Source organism: Eubalaena glacialis, chromosome 3 (assembly GCF_028564815.1).
Source record: "Eubalaena glacialis isolate mEubGla1 chromosome 3, mEubGla1.1.hap2.+ XY, whole genome shotgun sequence".
In the NCBI taxonomy this organism is placed as follows: domain Eukaryota; kingdom Metazoa; phylum Chordata; class Mammalia; order Artiodactyla; family Balaenidae; genus Eubalaena; species Eubalaena glacialis.
In genome coordinates, this window is record NC_083718.1 from 16,289,223 (window position 1) to 16,311,130 (window position 21,908).

The 21,908-nt window shown below is 40.2% G+C and overlaps 1 protein-coding gene across 9 annotated transcripts in view; it reads right to left on the minus strand.

Moving 5' to 3' along the window:
* The window catches only part of ESRRG (estrogen related receptor gamma), a 627,966-nt gene that overhangs the window by 547,455 nt on the left and 58,603 nt on the right, over nucleotides 1–21,908 (minus strand). The gene's annotated exons all lie outside the window — the stretch shown is intronic.

Here is a 21,908-nt window from a genome sequence, read left to right on the forward strand (position 1 = left end):
ACTTAGGAACCTTCTGGAAACTACTGAAAAAACATGAGTATTTCTCTACTAAGTTTGCAGTTAGCCATTTCAGGTGCTTGCCTTGAAATCCCCCCATTTCCCCCTCCTGCACCTTGACAGCCAGACTAGAGACAATCCAATAGGTTATGGATCACATGCTCTTCTAAAGGTCATGCTGGGGGGAACAGAAATGCTAGACAAACCACACACCTCTCTAAGGAAGATGCATGTTTTATTTACCTTCCTATTTAACCTCCTACGGGCTTCTAGCAAGACATGGTAATGTCTTGGAAATGTCCATGTGAGGTTTGATACCATATACTCATGATCATTTTCTCTGGTTTTCTCAAGGCAGGGCTCTACCCACAAGAAAGGACAAAATACACATGGCAATCTTTCTAGACTCCAGTCTAAGCAAAGAAGACGACTCAACAGTTCACTGTGGTATCTCCTAAAGGAAGAAAAGCCGTCTCCTTCTAAGAGCATTGAAACACCAGTTTCCAGGACTAGATCTTGCCACAATGGTGTCTATTTAGGTAGTAATGATCTGAACAAAGTGAAATGTATGGCTACAGTGGTTATTATAAGGGTGCCTAGCAATAAAATACTATGCCTTAGCAAATCAAGAGACATAGGAGGTGAAGAAAGGTTAGAGAAAAAAAAACAGATGAGAAATCAATGTCAAAAGAGGTCACTTTATGAGCTTCAAAGGGAGCTACCGTCATTGATTATAATATCACTGAAACAACACAGGCCCAGTGAGATCTGAAATTACATTTCCAGGCTGAATTTATAGAACTCACTGCAGCCCCTGGTTGTGACTGTAGCACATTAATGGAAGCCTACCAAGTAAGCATGATTTAGATGGGCGCAGGCAGAGGTGAATTCAGTTTTTCCTGGGTTTACAGCACTAGGCGCATGATCAAGAAAGGTTCAGAATTGGTGTCTTCTTCGATTTCAGAGACACGTCTGGTAATAGTTGGGGGCCAGAATTCTCTTTCAAAAACACAAATTGGATTATGGCACTTCCTTGCTTACAAACCACAAATAGCACTGTTTCTTGTGCAGGATGAGGTCTGGAATCCTTAGGCAATATGCAAGCCCTTCTTAGGAAGCCAGCACAGCCTCCTTTTCTGACTTCATCTGATGCTCCAAGCATACCAGAATTCTTTCAGTTTTCCCAAGCCAACCTACTCTTCCCTATATCCAGGTCTTTATACAATTGTTTTCTGGCTGAAAGGCGCTCTCTACCCTGAAAAATTATTCCTTATTCTTCTCTTTCCCCATTTCCTCACCACGGCAGATCCTGGGCTCACAAAACCCCATTTCTTTTTCTTCCTGGACACATGGTTACACTGCTTTTCCCAGCTTCCCTTGCCGTCATATAGTTCTACATGAATACACTCTGCCCAGTGATATGTGGGCAGAAATGATGTATGACATCCCTGATCCCTAAAATCATCCCTTGAGATACTCTATATTCTCTCTCTTCCAGGGCTTCAGACTCTGAGGCCCTTGAAGATGGTCCTGGGTCCCTGAATAACTATGTGGAGCTGAGCATCCAACTCACGCCAGCCTCCAATCCAAGTTAGACGGTGGTGTAAGTGAGAAATACTTTACGACATCAAGATGTTTAGAGTGTTTGTTTCAGTAGTTAGTTTACTTTAACTAATACACTCAACCAGATACTATTATATTTTATCTTTTGTTATTGTGCTTATAAGTCACCATGTTTATTTTTGGAAGAAGTCTAGGTATAAATAGAAACTCATGTTTCATGAAGGAAAGAAGAGCTGAATGTAGACCAAAACAAAACCAAAATTATGCAAGACTTTTTTTTTTATACTTCTGGGCCGACTAGCTAAGTTTCCTAGAACATGGTGCCACTGAAACTGCATTCATGGGTTCCACCCTATTGGGGTAAGTTAGCTTGTAGAGAAGAAAACCCTTCTGGGTATGCTGGCCACATCCCTTTTCCTGGGCTGTTGTTTCTCAGATACATGCCACAAATCATATGGGGCACTGTTTTAACTAAGCCGGGGAGAGAATTTCAGAAAGATGTTGGCAGCAATGGCAACACAGTTTTTCAATCCTTTGAATGCTATAAAAATAGAACTAGACAACAAAACCTAAAACTCATGGACAATATTTAAAACAAAACTAGGAGACATAATTTCCTCATGAATCCCAAACAAGTTGGTGGGGTAAACCACCAAGAAGTCACAAATCCTACATGGAATCAGCATGTGGATGAGAGGAAGAAGGAAGTAATGGGCGTGGCATCTCATGGGCCTGAAACAGAAGAATTCTACAAATAGCCAACAGTACTCACTGGAAAGTTCAATGGGCCAATTTGGAACAATAGCTATAATTGGGAGGGGTTTTATACTTTTCAACACCCAAGTGCAAGGACCCCATTGTACCTAGGACTGAAAGGAATAGAGCAATGTAGTCCCCATGAGTTGTCAAGACACCAGGGCTCTTTTCCAAGTAAGCCCCCACCAATGAGACACTGCTACAAGTGACATTAAACTTGAGCAGTATTGAATAAGAGATCTGCAAGAAAGAGAGGTCTAGATCAAAGTGGGGGAGGGGAAAACAGCAGGGAATCCCAGAAAGCAATCTACCATATTTTTTAACCTCTAACACTATACACACATACACACACACACACACACACACACACACAGAGAGAGAGAGAGAGAGAAGAGAAAGCTCTGTGAGGGTAGTGAGACTTCTTGAGCCCTACCTCATTCTAAAAAGACAGGAAAATTAATGTCACATAAAAATGAACAATGGAAAAGTATCAAGGTCAAATCCCATACAAAATTATTATAGTAATATAAAAGAATAAGGAGCAGAAAAAAAAATCCCTAAAGACAACAAAAGCATGCTGGAAAGACATTCTCACAAAACAGATCAAAACTATAACTTATCAGTTCAAAAGAAGCTTAAAGAAAGGATATAAAATACAAAAGAACACCACAATCAGGTTAAAAGAACTCATAAATATGGTGACAGGACTCAGAAAAGAATTGAAATAAAAGGGAAAAAAATATTTCATAAATGCCAACTAAACTAGAAACAAATATACACAACAGATAATCCCTTAATAAATATAAAACGTAAAAAGGAGGAAAGCTAAAAAAGAAAAAAGAGATGAAAAGGTTTGAAGAGAGACAAATAGTAAAGATAGGCAAAGAAAACTGAACATAAAGATAATAAGAGATTCTGAAGAACAAACCAAAGCAAAGAAATATAACAAATACTAATAACTATAATTCAAGAAAATTTCCCGAAATATAAAAAAACATGAAGTTACATTGAAAAATTATATCATGTACCTGCCAACACTGACCCGCCCCAAAACAATACCAAGACATGTTCTAATAAAATCCTTCAGGTTTTTAGGCAAAAAGAGTACATGACTTATAGTGTAAAGAAAATTAACTTAACATCAGAGTTTTCTAAAGTAGTGCTTTAGGCCAGAAGAAAAAAGAGTTGTCTATTTGATATACTAAACAAAAGAAAAGAATTTTATATCCGGCAAAACTGACTTGCAAGTATAAAAGGTTCAAACAAAGTGGCATGGATATAAGCAAGAACTGAAAAAATATTGTTCCCATGAGTCCTTTCGGAAGAACATACTAGAAAATGAGCTTCAGGCAATCAAAACAATTAGGCCATCAACATAGGGACTAGTGGTGGATATTAAAATATGTAGTTAGCTGTAGAATTAAGCCTGGAAGGAGGCTAAGAAGCAGAGGGCAGAGTATCCAATGGCTACATGCTCTGACAATGTAGATATAGCACAACTATTTAAAAATGAGAGAAGGATGGGGGTACTATATGCAAAAATAAGCTTTAATGTTTTCAATAACTACAATGGTCCTAGTATTAGCATTGTTCTCCTGAGACTATTGTGCACATAATATAGGATAAAACAAATGAGTAATTACGTGATACTCTAATTCTATTATTCCCCTGTGTCCTTAAGAATCGACATTCTTGGACTTCCCTGGTGGCACAGTGGTTAAGAATCCACTTGCCATTGCAGGGGACACGGGTTCGATCCCTGGTCCGGGACGATCCCACATGCCGCAGAGCAACTAAGCCCATGTGCCACAACTACTGAGCCTGTGCTCTAGAGCCCATGAGTCACAACTACCCACGTGCCACAACTACTGAAGCCCATGCGCCTAGAGCCCATGCTAAGCAACAAGAGAAGCCACCACAATGAGAAGCCCGCACACCGCAACGAAGGGTAGCCCCCGCTCGCTGCAACTAGAGAAAGCCCACACGCAGCAACGAAGACCCAACGCAGCCATAAATAAATAAATAAATACATAAATAAATAAATTTATATTAAAAAAAGAATCAACATTCTTGGGGAAGGATGGATATATAAATGTAATGCAGAAGAGGTGAAATAAAACTCTATAATCTCAAATTTGAACTGGAGTATCAATATGAACTCATAAGTTCATAAAATATGTAGTAAAATAAACTATAAAATATATCTATCATTTTTATGAGTTTTCGATAGATAGATACATAGATAGATAGATAGATAGATAGATAGATAGATAGATAGATAGATAGATAGATTCCCAATCCTGTCCTTTACAAAAGGGTAGGAAACAATGACCAACCCAGCAGCAGTGAGCATCCCTAGCACTCGGACTGTAACATTTCTCACCTAAAGAAACTAGGGCTTCTTGCAGAAATGGGTGAGTCCAGATCTAGGGCAGGAAATGTGCAAGATAAACCTGGAGCATCTTGTATGACCAGATAACAAGGAAGTTATCAAAGGCTTTTAAGGCAATGACCAAAGGACTCAAGGTCCAACTTGTAGAGGTCCCCACTGGCTAGAGTGGGACAGTTTGAGCTTCAATAATGATTGTAGCCTTGCCAACCACCACCAATAGTCTAGCCAAAGGGATCAAACCAGAGTCTGATCCAGTCTCTGGATCTAACTGCCAATTTGCAGGACAGGCAGGGGTTGAAGAGCTTGTCTGAATGCACTATGAGTGTGTAGTTGGGAAAACTCAGGCTCAGGGAAACTCTATAGGTCACACAGCCCAAGTTCCTCAATAGATAAATTGTAAGGAAATGAAAGGGATTAAGAAGGAACTTTACAGATTAAAAAGGACTTAAATGTATACCAATTTTTTTTTTAATGGGCAAGACTGAACATAGCGTTTGAGGGTGCCCACTGGGTAATAAACGTGTTTCTAAAAATATAATGAGGTGACTATTATAATGGATAATGGTTACTTACGGGGGTACAAAGTTCTGTGATTGGGTGAGGCACATGGAGGGGTTTCTGGAGAGGCAAAATTCTACTTCTTGTCCCAGCTAGTATACAATATATATACAATATACATATCCAGCACACACACACACACATATATGTACATATATTTTATACAATATATCTATAATATATAAATATACAAAGCATCAGGGCATGCATTTGACTCATGTCGTTTTCTCTATTTGTGTTTCATTTAGAATAAAAATATTTTTCTTAAAAAAGACTATGAATTTCTCGCTGCCATCCAATCTCCCACTGAAAAGGTGATGCAAAGCACATGGCTGAAGTGGAAAAGAATGCTAGGAAATGATGACTGAGTGAAGGTCAACAAAAGTCTTTGCCTAGTTATATTTAATTTGAAGATAATATGATCCACTTAAAGGTTTTTATGAGTCCAGTGATTTCCCCTTTCCTCTGAACTTCTTAATGTCTCCATCATTTATTTGATTCTCATAGTTGTATAATTAAGCTAAGCGAGCTAAAGAAAGATGGTGCCAAATAAACCCTGGCCAGAAAACTGTAGTCTTACCTGGTTGCAGAGGGTTGGACCAGTGCCGTTATTGTGGGTAAAGCCACACTTACCCTGTTCACTGGAATTTAATAGAAACTTGCTTGCTGTGTCATACATATTAAATTAACTTTATCCAGAGATTTTTGCCTTTCTACGCATCTAAATTATTGTTTCTCAGGGAATATGCTAGGACTCAGGAGAAAAGAGTCAACTTTGAGTTATAAAATCAAAACCACATTGAACACTAGAGAGAGAGAGACAGACACAAGGGAATAAATACCTCTGGGTATGCCTAAACAATCAAAACAAATGTACAGGTATCTTCTTGAGACTGTGGAGAAGATATCCCTTAGAAATTATTATTTTATACCCATTATTCTATTTTAATATCTAACTTCCATAGATAGGCTATTTTACTTAGCATGCCAAATATTTTTAGTGACCATAAGAAATAATCATAAAAGATTTTGTGGATTTGTTATTTTTTTCCCCAAAAGGTCTTAAGTTCTTCCATTCCAAATTATCCATCCAGTGGGATTTTCAGGAGTTAATAAGGTGGAAAATGCTCCTTGTTCAAGACAAAGACGAAAACGAAGCTTTTAAAATTGCCAGTGTCACAATTAGGATAAAATGGCCTGCCAATCACCAGATCAGAATTCAACCCCATATCACAAAAGCACTCCTTCCCAGTTCTTTTAGAAATGGATGGGGTATTGAATCACAAATAAAAAACAAAATCTAACAACAACAAAAAAGGAAGATAATATAAATCGAAGTAGCTAAATGCGTGTAAGAACCAAATGTAATAGGCATGAGTGTTACAAACCTTGCAAGAGCCCAGGACTGCATTCACACTTCCAATTCAGAGGAAATAAATGGGCTCATCCTACCCTTAACTCTGGAATAAAAAGACAGTTGCACAGGACTGCAGAAGAGCCAAGCCCAAATTCACAGAGGTTTTATTAAAAACAGGGAAAGGTCAGTCCTCTTCTCCCAAAGGAATGTCCAGGGCTTGTCAGAATTATTACTTCAAGATAGTTTCTTTATTAAATTCACTGTGCAGGAATACAAAGAAAGGCTGGGAGAACTAGAAAGACACGGAAAGTCTTACTTTAGCCCCAAAGTAAATTGAATGCAAGGTACAAGGAATCAGCATTCTCTTCAATGAATCTACAAATCAGATATATTTTGAAACCTAATCCTTAATGAACTAAGAAATCATGTCATTAAAGAACCCACTAATGATAACTACTTCATCTTTGTTCTTTCCCCAAAATAAAATAAGAGTGATATGCCAGGTATGACATTGGTAACAACCTCACTGCCAAACAAGAACATGAAACGACCATTTACTTTTTAACCTCTGCTCGCTTCTAGTTAAAATCAAGGGTTAGTTAATGAATTAGTTTGAGCGAATTTATAGATCGAGGACAGCCCAGCACTGCCTTGTTTAGCAAACATTTTTCAACATGGGCGGTCACGGGGGAAAACCTCAAGCCCAAGTTAAGTGGCAACTTAAAATGGATTCCCGAGACACCCCCGGAGTGTGAATTAATTCTATTTGTATTAATATTTGGAACATCACTCAGGATGCCGCAGCTGGTTTTGCATGATGCTCCGGCACTCTCTCCCCAGCATTTTTATCATGAAAATGACCATGTTTTGAAAGCTGGGGCATCCTGTGTGAGAGACTTTTACAAGAGTGAAAAAAAAATGCAAAGCTGAACATGTCTGCCCTGGTCTCTGCCTAGGAAACATCCTAGCTTTTTGGGCTTCCCTGGTAGTGCAGTGGTTGAGAATCTGCCTGCCAATGCAGGGGACACGGGTTCGAGCCCTGGTCTGGGAAGATCCCACATGCCGCAGAGCAGCTGGGCCCGTGAGCCACAATTGCTGAGCCTGCGCGTCTGGAGCTTGTGCTCCGCAACAAGAGGGGCCGCGATAATGAGAGGCCCGTGCACCGCGATGAAGAGTGGCCCACACTTGCCACAACTAGAGAAAGCCCTCGCACGGAAACGAAGACCCAACACAGCCATAAAAAATAATTAATTAATTAATTAATAAAAAAAAAAAAAGTCCTAGCTTTTCAACGGCAGGCCACGTTTTGGTGGCAAAGCACAGGGCACCGTATTCCATTTCAGGGCAGTGAGGAGGTTGAGTCATCTGGTTTCTTTACATTTCAGATCACACCCATGGCAGAAAGGTCAACAGATCCGGCCGCTCCAAAATAAGCCCATCACTCCATCACTCAGGACACGAACCCAAAAATGCTCCTTGTAAGGAGGTAAAAAATGAAAGCAACACCCAGCAGAGAAAATCTGTCCTCGAGAGCTACCATCAAAGGGGAGTGTCAGAGACTGAAGTCCTTCTCTTTGGAAAGCTGTTTGCAAACCAGTGCTACTGTTTTTGTGGTAACAGAGCTGAGGCTGGTTTGCAGCAGCAAAAACCAGGTAGAGACAAATCCTTCCTTTTGGTCTATAGTTTCAAATGTTGCTTGACATCCAACACTTTTATGGCTTAGAAATGAAAACATCATCTGGTTTAGGTTGTATTTCTTTCCCTTCTGGGCTTCTGACGCATATGTCAATGAAACTAACATGGCTACAGAGAGAAGGAAAGAAGGGCGGTGAGAATCAGGACAGGCTCCCGCAGCTTAATCAGCCCTGACCCAGCCAGGCACCTGTGCAGCCAGCTCTTCCCTCCCTCAGCCGAGATCTAACAGCGGGATCCACTCCAGAGGAATATCTGATGTGGGGCTTTGGGGTCTGACATGTTGTTACCCTTCCTCTCTTCCTCCTTCTCTAATGGGTTCTAGAAAAAGCCTAGGAGAGTGCCGTTTCAGCAGACAGGGAAAAGAGGGTGGATATGCTTTACATAGTTATTTTTATATTTAATCCAAGAGCAAGAAAGGACTAAGCAACCCAGCTGACTCTCAAAAGCATTTTAGGAAGTTGGCAACGGAAGAGCCATCTCCTGCTCTCTCCTCCTGTGAAGTAACGGTATCTGGCGTACAGCTATGTTCGTCAAAGATATCAATAGCACAGATAATTAAGTTAGCGCAGCAAACAAGCTCCATGCTTTGAAGTGTTGGTACAGTTGATGCGTTAACCTTTCCCTCACCTGAGAGGCTAAGCCTACAATCTCCTCACACATGTTAACAATCTTGTGACCTTTGGTCCACCCTCATTATCACATCATTTAGGTTCCCCAACCATAGGGGCCAACCATAAAAAGGACTGCTTATAAACTGGGGGAGTGAGTTACTAGCTCAAAGACAAGCTCCTCCAAAGGGAGAAGAACCTTCAACTAGAAGAGCTTAAATCCTCTAGATTTCTCTCTACTGCTGCGGAAGGGAAAGGACATCCCAGAGGGGGAAAGGATGTTGGCAAACCCAGCGCTCCCCAAACTCTGAAGTGTATCGGAATCCCATGAGGTGTTTCTAAAAATACAAGTTACTGGAGCCCACCCTCTAGAGATTCCTATTTAAAACATGGGGCTAGAGGCATGGAATCTGCATTTTAATGAGTACAGAGGTGAGTCTAACTTTGTAGACCTCAGACTACATTTTTTAGAAAGCTAAGTACCGAATGAGTCCAGTTTCTTAAGACTCCAGAAGTATGTACAGCAATACGTACATTATAACCCCAGTAATAGTAGTATTACCCCAGAAACCACCGAACTCTTTATCCATTATATTTTGTGCTTTATTCACAAAATATTTCTATATATATATATGTATAAGTTGATCCACTTTACAGTCATGGAAACTCTTTATCCATTATATTTTGTGCTTTATTCACAAAATATTTCTATATATATATATATATATATATATATATATATATAAGTTGATCCACTTTACAGTCATGGAAACTCTTTATCCATTATATTTTGTGCTTTATTCACAAAATATTTCTATATATATATATATATATATATATATATATATATAAGTTGATCCACTTTACAGTCATGGAAACTGAGCAATGGTAATTTGATTCAAGGTCACAAGCTAATAAGTAAGTGGCAAAGCCAGGCACAGAACCCAGATGATCCCTACCTAATGGATCACAGACCACCATGGGGAGAAGTCTCAAAGGAGCTACAGACCTTTCTGAACTGGGCATAATTCACCTGCATTCCAGGCCTTCCCTCCACAGAAAACAAGAGTGGCCAGGAGCTTGAAAAAAGACTGAAGCTAACATGTGGATAGTATTAGAAGTTCTCCAAAGCATGGGCATTCTTTATACATTTTATTGGAACTTGAACAAAATAAACTATGAGTTGCACATAAGAATCAGTCTTTAGGCACAGAGAAGCCCACTATGAACAAATGAAGGGTGACTATCCTTCGAAACGGAAAGGGATAAAGACCATGAGAACTGGGCCTCTTTCTCTCCAACTTTCTACCCTACCCCGATTATGCCAGTCTCTCTGTAGACCCCCCAAACTTGAATATATCCCTACTGTGTTCTATTTTGGGTTTTCAGTGAGGAAGAAATCAAGCACTAGAATGCCACTTTTCCCCAACTCTAGTACCAGGCTTGGGGACTCTCTGCTTAACAGGAAGGCCTTTTACAGTAAGAAAAAGGCAGGGGTGTTTCAACTGCTACTAGAAAGATAAATAGCCTACGATATCCATTAGTGCCCCATAAATACTGCTGCTCAGAATACTGATATATTTCTAGTTATTTGTGATGTTTTCCTTTCCGGTTTTCTATGGCAACTGAGGTTTAATACAATAGGCCAGTTTGGCAAAGGTAAGATGTGTAGCTATGACAAACTTAATTCCCTGGACTCACGACCCTCAGAAGGTGTGAAAGCAGCAAATCTAGCTAACTCCCCAATTCCCCCAGAAATCCCCACTGGGAATATGACTTTCGAGGTGGCATTTCTAGGGAAAATTCCATGGTTACATGTGTTCTTGGAGAATCTCCCATGAGGCTTGCCTAGAGAAATTTTACCTATTTTTCTTTGAAACATGAGGTTTTAAGTGGATCAAACCCACCCCAATGATGAAATTTTAAAGGGAGAGCTCATATCCCCACTACAAACTCTGGAAATAAGACAGCGAAAGCCAGAGAAGCTCATACGGCCACAAGTAGGAGTGACCACTTCATAATTTACAAGGCTGAGCTGCAAGGGATACTCACTCTCTGTCAGTTACCCACAACCAGAAGACCAGTTCAGCTGAGAATGGTTATTGGAGAGGAAAAGACAGACAGGCATGGGACCGGGCGCAGAACTGGCAAGCAGAGAGTTATAAAACCTTTTTCGTTTTCTCCCTCTAGAAGCAAATATAAACCTGCTTTACGATGACAATCCTAGCTTCTGAGAGAAGCACTTTGGCAATAATAGCCCCATAGAATAAAAGCTTGAGCAACCAGGGGCATTTAGAACAATAAAGCCTTCTTCTTCCCAAACATACTGCTGTCAGTGCTGCCACTTCTCTGTTCCTTACAATTCCTTGCAGGAGCTCACCTTACTCCTACAGACTAGAGCATGGATGTGTCTGAGTACTGAAGGGCACAGTCATGATACCTCCTTGGTAGAGCTGCATTGAGGATCAGCTGAGTCAGTATATGGGAAGATGCTTTGGACAGTACCTGGTACACAGCAAGCTCTGTATGAGTCATAGCTATTGATATTGTCAGGATGGTGGCTGTTATACGTAGTTCAATAGCCACAATGCATATATTACATTCCAAATATTTTTAAAGCAAACATATGACTTGTTTGTATTTTTCATCTTTATTCTACATCCCATGGGGAAAATTCTAAACGTGAAATCGTCCATTTAAAAAAAATCTGAAATTTTGAAGCGACCTACTTTCTCCCCTACCTTTCAAATTTTGGAAGAGCAAGTCTTCTCAATCTCAATACTGTTGACATTTGAGGTTGGATAATTCCTTGTTGTGTAGGGAGCTGCCCTGTGCACTGAATAATGTTTAGCAGCATCCGTGGTGTCTACTCACTCCATGCCCATAGCACCCTCTTCCCAGTTGTAATCATCAAAAACGTCTTCAAACACTGTCCTTTGGGGGCAAAACTGCCCCTAGCTGAGAACTGCTGGTCTAGAGCCATTTAGAAACAGACAAGTAAACTACAGACGCAAGTTCTCTAAAATATGCCTCAAACGTAAGACGGTGTGCCCCTGCCGGGGATTTCACTCATGCTACAAATAGCGTTTTACTAGCAGTGAAGTGAAACCCAAAGCCTGATGGGGACAGTGAGATGCTTAGCACTAACAAGCTATGGTGAGCAAAACAGTCCAAACTTCTTCACATATGCAAACTCAACATTTAATTTTCTGCAAGATTACCCACAATAATTACTAAGTTTCTATAACACACCCTTAAAAGCTTGAAACTCTGAGATCCATAAGAATTGATCTTTTATCTTTTACCTTTGCCATGTACTGTGTCTGGGTAACACAGCAAATGAATGGAAGCAATATTTTCTTCTAATTTCTAGGAGTATGAAAGTGAAACTTTACCAAAATTAAATTGATTATTAAATAATCCAATGGAGAGAAATAGAGAGCAAACCTCTAGCGTACAAACAGCATTTTGATTTTAAGCATGCATCCTTCAGCTGAAAATATTTGTTGTCCATATGGTGATAGGAGTTTGACCTTCTAAAAGTAATGCTGAAAGATTAGCTGGTAGCTGCTTCTGGTTAAAGATGATTTGAAGGCAAAAAGTTGGCATCTATAGGACACCAATGTTTTCACTCTGCCGGTAACATACAGTACTTTTGAAGCATTAGCAATAGCTTGAATGGACTTCCTACCAGGAATCTATGGTCAAATGCTGACTAATGCCAGATCAACCTGAAGATTTCAGAGCCATTATAAAATACATAACTTCCCTGTCATAGTCTTAGAATTAAGCCAAACCAAGAAATTCACCCTATTATCCAGAACTGGGTTAGGATCTTATTTACCTGATGTCAGTAAAATAGAGCTCGTATGAGAGAGGACACACTTTTCTTTTCACCTTCTAATATACACATGACTTACAAGGTTTCATTCCAAAGGAAAAAAGAAAATGGCACCCATATTTTAACAAAGTATCAGGCCAATGCAGTTTTATCCTCGGGGTATTAATTGCTCTGATGAAGGAATGTTGCACTGTCCACCCACATGCTGGATCTCATTTAGTTGTCCCTTCACGTTGAAGACGATATTACTGACAGGGATTATGGTCCTATGACATGGCAAAGTGGGTGGGACAACAAATGAACAGGAACTAAGTCCGCGTGTACAAGGTCATTTCTCTTTTGCTTAGGGATGCCTCAATTCCATCTTCTGAGAAGCAGAGAGTATATTTCCACTCTACTACCTGACCTAAGATAGGAAAGTCTGGGGACTGGGGGGTGGGGGTAGAAGTCACCTGCATCCTTTATGAGCCACACAGGGCGACTTCCCTTTTCCTGCCCCCTGGCCTTCATCTTCTTTTGAGGACAAAATCAGAATCTTTGCACCATCCTGAAGCCATAGGTACCATACCCACCAAAAAAAAAAAAAAAAAAAGACATCACAAGTTGTTTCTTCTAATATTTTCAGGACTGATTTTTCCTCTTCCTAATGTCCTTCCCACTAATGTCGTCAGTCCTACCCTGCACCAACCCGCTTCCAAGACTGGATTCTCTAAGAGGTAGGAGCGATCCAGATCCAGATGTCAGAAGACTCAGTTTTGAGTCTTCTCTCTTTTTAACAAGCTGTGTTAATCTGAAGAAGCCACTAATCTTGCTAAGTTAACTCAGCTATAAAAGGGAAATGATAATTTGTGCCATCATAAACTTTCACTACACAAATATCATGTATTATTAGAATACTTAAATCTAGAGGGAGTCATTCTGTATGTTATTTCAGTGGACATGGTAAGAAAACAATTGTTTATCAACAAGCACAGTTATTCTCAAGCAGCTTTTCTCAAAGCTGGTCAGATGGTTCCATGACCTTCTAAGGGAAAAGGTCAAAAGCCACCCCTTTTACCCCTTATAATCCTTCCTCTCCACCTCCATCATTTAAACACCGAAAAAGGGTAATTGGGCAGTTACCATTTTTTTCCCCAAGAAGGACCTTGGGGTTTTTGCCCAGTGGCCTAACTTTAGAGATTCTGCTCAAACTGATTTAGAAGGTGGTCTGACCTTGGCCTTAACCTTGGAAATTACAAAGATTTCCCTTTTCCCTCTTTTCACTCTGTCTTGGACTGCCTGTCATTTCTCACACAACAGCCTGGTACCTCCCTTTTTTCCTGGTCCCCTGTACTTACCAAAACCCAAATCTTCAAAACAAACATGCAGAGCAGGAAGTACCTCTTGGAAGGGAACTCCATCTGCTTTACAAACAGAGTGCCAGTCGGACATATCATGGGAGCAGCAGGTAACTGTCTGGGGAAGACACCATAGCATCTGGTGGACCCCAGGAGGCTAAAGCGCAAGAAGGCACAGGATTCTCTCCAGTGCCCAGCCTGGATTCTAGGGAAGAAAAGAACGTTGTAAACTATAACCCGTATATCATTCCTTAAAGACCAGTTGATGGTATTCCAGACTTGAAGGCAAGAGCAAAACCTGCATGAAAGGATCAACCTCTCTTTCCATTTCCAAGAAAGGCCCTCATTATGTACACAGGTGTGACTTTTCCATCCATGTGTCCCCAAGTTCTTAGAAGTTGATTAAGCGATAAACATAACAATTAGAAGAGATCATCACAGGAAAGAGAAAAGTCTTTTTCTGGAGGGTCAAAAACCAGAGAATGACTTTCATATCTGTTATCAACTACTATGGTCTTAGGGAAATAATTTAACCTCTGCGTAACTCATTTTCTTCATCTGTAAAATTGGAAATAAAAGGTGACTGACATAGCTCACAAGTTTTTTTTTTTTTGAAAATCCATTCAATAAGAGAAGTAAAAACTAATTTTAAATAAAAAGCATTAAATAGCTAATAACACTTTTAAACACCTAGTCTTCTGCATATAGATTAATCTAACTTATGTCTATAGTTGCAGAACCACAAGAGGACTTTAGAAAATCTCCACGTTAATATCTATAAAAGCTAAAAGACAGTTCTAACATTATTTGTCCCCATGTCAGTGTACCTATACTTCTCTCTCTTTATGAGTCTATACCATTGTATGAATCTTTATGTCTCAAAAGGCAGCAAAATGTAGCAGAAAAGTGCACTGGATTTAAAGGCAAAATACCATAGTGTAAATCCCAAACCCATTATTTCTGGTTGTGCTGTTCTGGACAAAAGAAGGTCTAAAATGAGGAGGATGATTCCAGACCATCTACCTCCATGACTGCTTGAATGTTAAATGACAGGCATGTACTTATGCCGCTGTGTGTGTCTGTCTCTCTCTTTCACTCTCCTCTTCCTCCTTTTCTTCCTCCTCCTTCACCTCCTCATTATTCATTATCCTTTTCCACCTCTGTCTCTTATCTCTTCCTGTCCTTAAGAATCGAATTAAAGTATATTTCCAGATTTTTCTGATTATCGAGTAAATAAATTGCTTTTTACTGTGATCATCTTCCCTGTTTCTAGTTTGAGTCTTCTGAATGTCCTAGAAGAAAGCCATTTCATGATTCTTGGGTCTCGTTCATTCCAGAAAATACACCTTTCCCACCACCTCTGCAAACTGTCTCCAACTTAGTGAGCAGTGTAGGGGAAATACGTAAAGAAGATTTTAAACTGGAGGCTTTTCTCTGTCACTCACTAGCTGGGCAAGTTCTATTACCTCTTATAGGCTCTATTTTCTCATTTGTAAGATGGAGGTAACACTATTTCATAAGAATAATGGGAGAATTAAATCAATTAAGATACCATTTAAAACACATGACATAATGCCTTTTTCAATGGTTAAGTACACGATAAAGGCAGCTTTTACTGTGTGAAAACTAAAACACAGTTTTATGTATCAATGATACCATGGTTAACATTAATAATGACAATTTTCAGAGGGAAAAATTCTCAAGGTAGGACGCTGCTCCATCAGATAGCTTGGAGACAAAAACTTCTAAAAATTGCTAACACTAAGGCTTCCCTGGTGGTGCAGTGGTTAAGAATCCGTCTGCCAACGCAGGGGACACGGGTTCCATCCCTGGTCCAGGAAGATCTCACATGCCGCGGAGCAACTAAGCCCGTGAGCCACAACTACTGAGCCTGTGCTCTAGAGAGCCCGCGAGCCACAAGTACCGAGCCCGTGCGCCACAACTACTGAAGCCCGTGCGCCTAGAGCCCGTGCTCTGCAACAAGAGAAGCCACCGCAATGAGAAGCCCGTGCACCGCAACTAAGAGTAGCCCCCGCACGCCGCAACTAGAGAAAAGCCCGTGCACAGCAACAAAGACCCAACGCAGCCAAAAATAAATAAAATAAATAAATTTATTAAAATAAAAAGTTGCTAACACTTACTGTGTGCCAGACATTTTTCTTAGTACTTTTCATGTGTTAACTCGTTTAATCCTCACAACAACAGTATGAGGTGGGTACCACTATGACTCCAATTAAAGACGAGGGAATAGAGATTAAGAGTGGTTCAGTTACTTCCGTAGGTCATCACAGCTCGTGAGTGGTTGATCCAGAATTCAAACCCATGTATTCAATAGTTCCAGGTCTGGGATGTAAAGCACCTTTCAAAATCATGTTTCTCCAGGAAAGGTGGCATCTTCTAGGCCAACTGGTATGTTGCCAGTAATTTGTTACCAGTAACAAAGTACTAAAGTCTGCTGATGATTTTCTTTTTAATTTAAATGAGTGTAGATGCACTTATAATGGCACAACTCTTGCTCACCAACATTTTGACTTCCTCTCTAGTGTGGGAAAGAAAGCAGTGCAATCCAAACTAAAGCTCTGGGGACTCGTGTATAGTCCTGGGCTCATCTGTGGTATGTACACCTCACCGATCAGCATCAGCATCAGCATCTTTGTCATCACCACCACCACCATGATCATCACCATCATCGTGTTATTATTTATTGATCATCCTATGCCAGGCATGCAGTAATTCTTCACGTACATTTTTCTGTGTGTGTTAAAGCAGAAGAAAAAGGTTGAAAACCATTGAGCTACTCTATTCCAGATGCCTTCTTAAAAGCCTTTCCTCATAATTCTACCCTACACGAAGACTCCACCACCAACCTTGAAAAAAAAAGAATGACAATAATATTTACTGATATCTATCTTGTGTCAAGCATAAGCTTAGGTACTTTCCACATGTAATCTTATTTAATCCACACAACAAACCTAAACTATAAGCATTATTTTTATTGCTTAGTTATCACCATTGATTAATTATTTCGATCTCAATTTTACAGTGAGGAAAACCACAGCTCAGATGGCTTGGTATCTTTCCCAAGGCTCACAGAGCTTCTAAATTATGGCTTCAGGGTTAGAATGAGACCTATATGACTCCTTTGAGCAATCTCTTTAAGATAGTCTTACTATTTCCTAAACCGGATTTTTTTTTCCCAATGTGATATATACTGTCTCTTTTGTACTCTATTCACTGAAAGGCAGGAGCCCTCAAAAGAGTGCCAGCCTGGGAGTCAGACACCCCAAGTTCTAGCCCTGGTTGTACAACTCATAAGTTGTGTGACTTTGGACAAGTCATTCATCCACCTAATTTTTTTTTTTTTTTTTTTTGTTCGCACCACATGCAACATGTGGGATCTTAGTTCCCCAACCAGGGATCGAACCCACATCCTCGGCAGTGGAAGCGTGGAGCCCTAACCACTGGACGGCCAGGGAAGTCCCCATTCATCCGTTTAAAATGAACAGTTTCCAGCTCTAATTCTACACTCTCTGATCTCCCCAAAATAGATACCAGACACCCATCCTCACTTATATGATATCGGATTCTAATCGCAGGCTTTCTCTCTGCCCTTTGAAGAGAAGATTACAGAGAGGGGCCCGCTGCATGAGTGCACTTGTTGACCAGACCATCAGACGAGGGTGGTTAAAGAGAAGGTTGGCTGGGAAGTGTGAGAAAGTCATCCACCTTGCAGCTGTCCCGGCCTGAACACTACCATGGATAAACAAGAGTCCCTCTCTAGAGATTCCTGCTGGCACCTTGTCTTCATTCCTTTCTGGAAAAAAAAAAAATCATATCCCTGTGAAGAATGTATTGCCTTCGACATGCAACTGCCAAAACCCCAACTGTAGGCAAAACCCATCTGACAAAATCCCTTAACTGCTTTGATTCCGTTCTTAAAGGAGATTAGTTGTTGGAAGGTCACAGAGAAACCAACCTACTCCACATTGCAGCCTGGGGTTTCAAAGCTCTCACTACTAAGGGGATCTCCATACCCCATGCCCCTTCCCTCCATGCCGTTTAATCAATGAATCAACAAATAGCTACCGAACGAGGCTTCCCTGGTGTCTGCAGGTCACTTCAGATGTGCTTCTCCAGTTCAATAGCAGGAGAAAGAAAAACAGATTTTTCTGACTCTTCTTAAAGTTTCCATTTATAAAACCAGGACTAACATAAAAAGACTGTGGGTCTCCTCTCCCTCTTTTTCTGTTCCCTGAACCCTTCTGATTCACAAAGAAAAAGTAAATGCTATAGAGTTGAGAGAATGTACAAGAGATAAAAGGAGGGCAGGAGAGAAGGAAGGAAGGAGAGAGGGAAGGAAGGAAAGAGGGAGGGAAGGGAGAGAGAAAGGAAGGAGAGAATCAGAACCTTAGATTTCAGGAAGGTCAAAGGACACAGTAAACATGTAGACAATCCTCTCAAGATAAACCGTAATGGAAAAGAATATGAAAAAACCGTAATGGAAAGAATATGATAAACCGTAATGGAAAAGAATATGTATATTATAACTGAATCCCTTTGCTATACACAGAAATTAACACAACATGGTAAATAACTATACTTCAATAAAATTTTTAAAAAAAGAAATGTCTCTTTGGTAGCGTCTAATTAGCTAGCCTGTTAATTATTACTGCTCTTTAGCAGATATGATTATCTTTGAGAACTAGTTACCACTAGTTTTAAGTTTTTAGGATTGATATAATGATGAATATCTTATACCTCTAGGTGTTTTTCTGCTCTCAACTCTAGCAATAGGATCATAGATAAAATGTGCATGTTACCGCAATAGCCATAGTTACCAGAAATCATAAATACAAAAAAATTAATTGGTTTTCCTGCATAACTTGCATGAAAATGAAAAAATACATGGCAAAAAGATACTACTTTGGGCTTTTAGCAAATGTTATATAAAAACACTACACTAGGCTACAAACTAAATCACCATTTCCCAAGTGATGACCAGTTACTGCATGTACAACCGTCACTAGAACAGGACCAACCCGTGATGTGAATATTGTCTTTTTCTGACCCAGCATTTAGAGCAGGATTCTACTTCACCAAATGTTTCCTCGATCAAAAATAATAATGAAACTAGGAACAGCTTATGAAGCACTTACTATATGCCAGACATGGTGGGAAATAGTAATACTTTCTATGCATTAGCTCAGTTAACCCTTTCACCCACCCATTGGTGTGCATTACCCGCCTCAATCTACAGATGACAAGGTGGCAGCTCAGAGAGATGGTCACTTTGCTCAAAATCTTAAGCATAACGAGGTCCAGAGCAAAGACTCTAACCCATGTCTGACTCCACCGTTTGTGCTTCTAACCACCTTGTAGCTGATACTTTATTCCTGTTCTTCAACGTGGAGAATCAAGGCCGGGAAAAGTAAAAATAATGTATTTTATTATCATTTACCCAAAACCTCACCTGGACTTGGTGTTCCCCTGTCAGCTTCAAATTGCTCCTCCCTGCCCCCCAACATGAATGACTACAGTTTCTTCTTTTGTTTCTTTTTGATAAGCAAAGCTAATATTAGAATAGCTAACAAACCATGCGACCACAGACAACTACAACATTCTGAAGAATTCTTCAGTCTAAGCATGAGATGAAGCACTCCAACATCTTAAAAAACTCATTTTTTTTTTAAAAAAAAAAGCTTAAATATAAGTACTATGTTAACACTCACAGGTATAAACAAAGAGTCCACTAGATAAAACTGAGTGTATATAGAGAAGGCTGATGCTCTGATATCTTACTGAGCTTCTAAATTACAACCCCCATGCTTTTTTCATGTGCCAATGGGGTCTATCATAGTGAAGGTATTAATAGAAAAATAAACACCCCAAATTCTTTTATTCAGTATGACATCTATATGTGTACAATCACGCATCTATTCAGAAGTACCTGTATGGTAACAGGAGGTAAAATATAAACACAGCATGATCTTTTGTTCCAAGATGATACGATGATTTCTACCATCTGTGCGCAGAAGGTGGTATGGCTCAAGAGAAGAGACCAGTTCAGGTCTGTTTCACCTTGAGACACAACACATATAGAGACAGACCTTTGCCCAAGGTGCCTGGGGTTGTCTGCGATCGTGACTCGGAGCCCCTTCACTCGTGCCCACTAGATACCAACAAGGACCACCCTCCAAATCTGGCTTCTAAGCGCCCCTTTTTCTCCCAGACTCTGAAGACTAGAGTTTCTTCTTTCATTTCCTTTGACTAAGCACAGCTGGGATCAGTACCAAACAAACCATGAGGGTAGCACTTGACACAGGTACAGTGTGCTAATGTTTCTTGGTTGAAGGCACATTTATGAACACTACAACCATTTTCACGCACGGAAACCATTTCTACCAGAGAAATGCAAATTGTATTGTAAAAGCTTGTCCTTGTAGAACTCAGCAAAGGTCTGCGTGGATGCAAACCTAGAGGTTAGACACAGCACTTCTGCCAGTATCTGCATGTGCTCATTACCATATGGCAGGAGTTGCTTCTAAAGCCAATAAGAGTTTTCAGAAACACCGAGGTTACGAAATAATCCAGAGGCTTCAGAAGGCAGAGAAAAGACAGTTGTATCCTGTAAAAGCTAAGGAACAAAATGACCTATTCCTCTTATATCAAAGCTTGAGGACTTCTAGAACACAATTAGCATGACCTTCCATGAAGGAAGCCCAGGAAGACACAGATGTCCTTTTGGTTTCTAAAAATGAAGGTACTTACCGTGAAAATCCACCAGTCACCACACTTTGCCCAGAATTACACTGGTCACCCTTCTCCACGGAAGCAGAGCATGGGACCTGCCAAGTCTGTGGAGACATCTACTTGGGTGGGTTGGGAATAGGCGAGGTGGGGGAGAAAAGACAGACTTTCCCTTTAAAACTGAACAGAAGCTGATACCACATCACATGACCTTTTACCGTAATTTCTATTAAAATCATTTCATGTCTGGTTGCCTCTGCTCTCCTGGCTCATTTGTATTGTTTACAACAAGTCATTGCACTGGCAGTGAGTGGTGGCTGAATCCATGGTTACCCGTTTTTACATCCACTAGTTAAATGGAATGCAGCTCTGCTGTGGGTTTCAGGGAACCAGCTCTTAAGAAACCACAGTCCAGCTATCAATCAGCCTAATCTGAGAGAAATTAATCTTATAAACCTAAGTATTGGTACATATTAAAAATTGATAGCAAGGGGGCACGAGCTTTTATTGGTTGGAGTTATGAAAGTGGACACGCTGACATTTGACTTAGAGCCTCAGAGTATTCAGTCTGTGGTCTCCATCTGACAGCCATTCACGCTGTGCAGCTAAACAGCTTTCAAGGGTAATACGACCACCCTTTAAAACAAACCCACCCCCCTCCCAAATTCTGTGAGCATTGCTTTCACTGGTTGTTCTTAGGATCGAGAGTGCCTAAACACAGGTTTAACCAGACTGCAATCTAGCAAAGTAACTTAAACAGATACACACAAGCCAGTAAAACGTCACACAGACAGCACTGGGTAGGATTCAATTAAGACAAAACCTCCGCGGAATGCTCTTTACGAGTAAATTAAAACTGCAAACTAATATGTTTTATTGAGAGCAAGAACGGTCCAAATTCATTCTACTGTCCATGAATTTAGGTGGTTAATTCTTTTAAAAACATTCCCCAAAGCAAACTTGTTTCTCAAGATGGACATGCCCAGCAATTATCATTCCTAATCAAAATTTAGAAGTTTTATAGTTTAATGCCCACAATCACCATCCCACAAGTCAC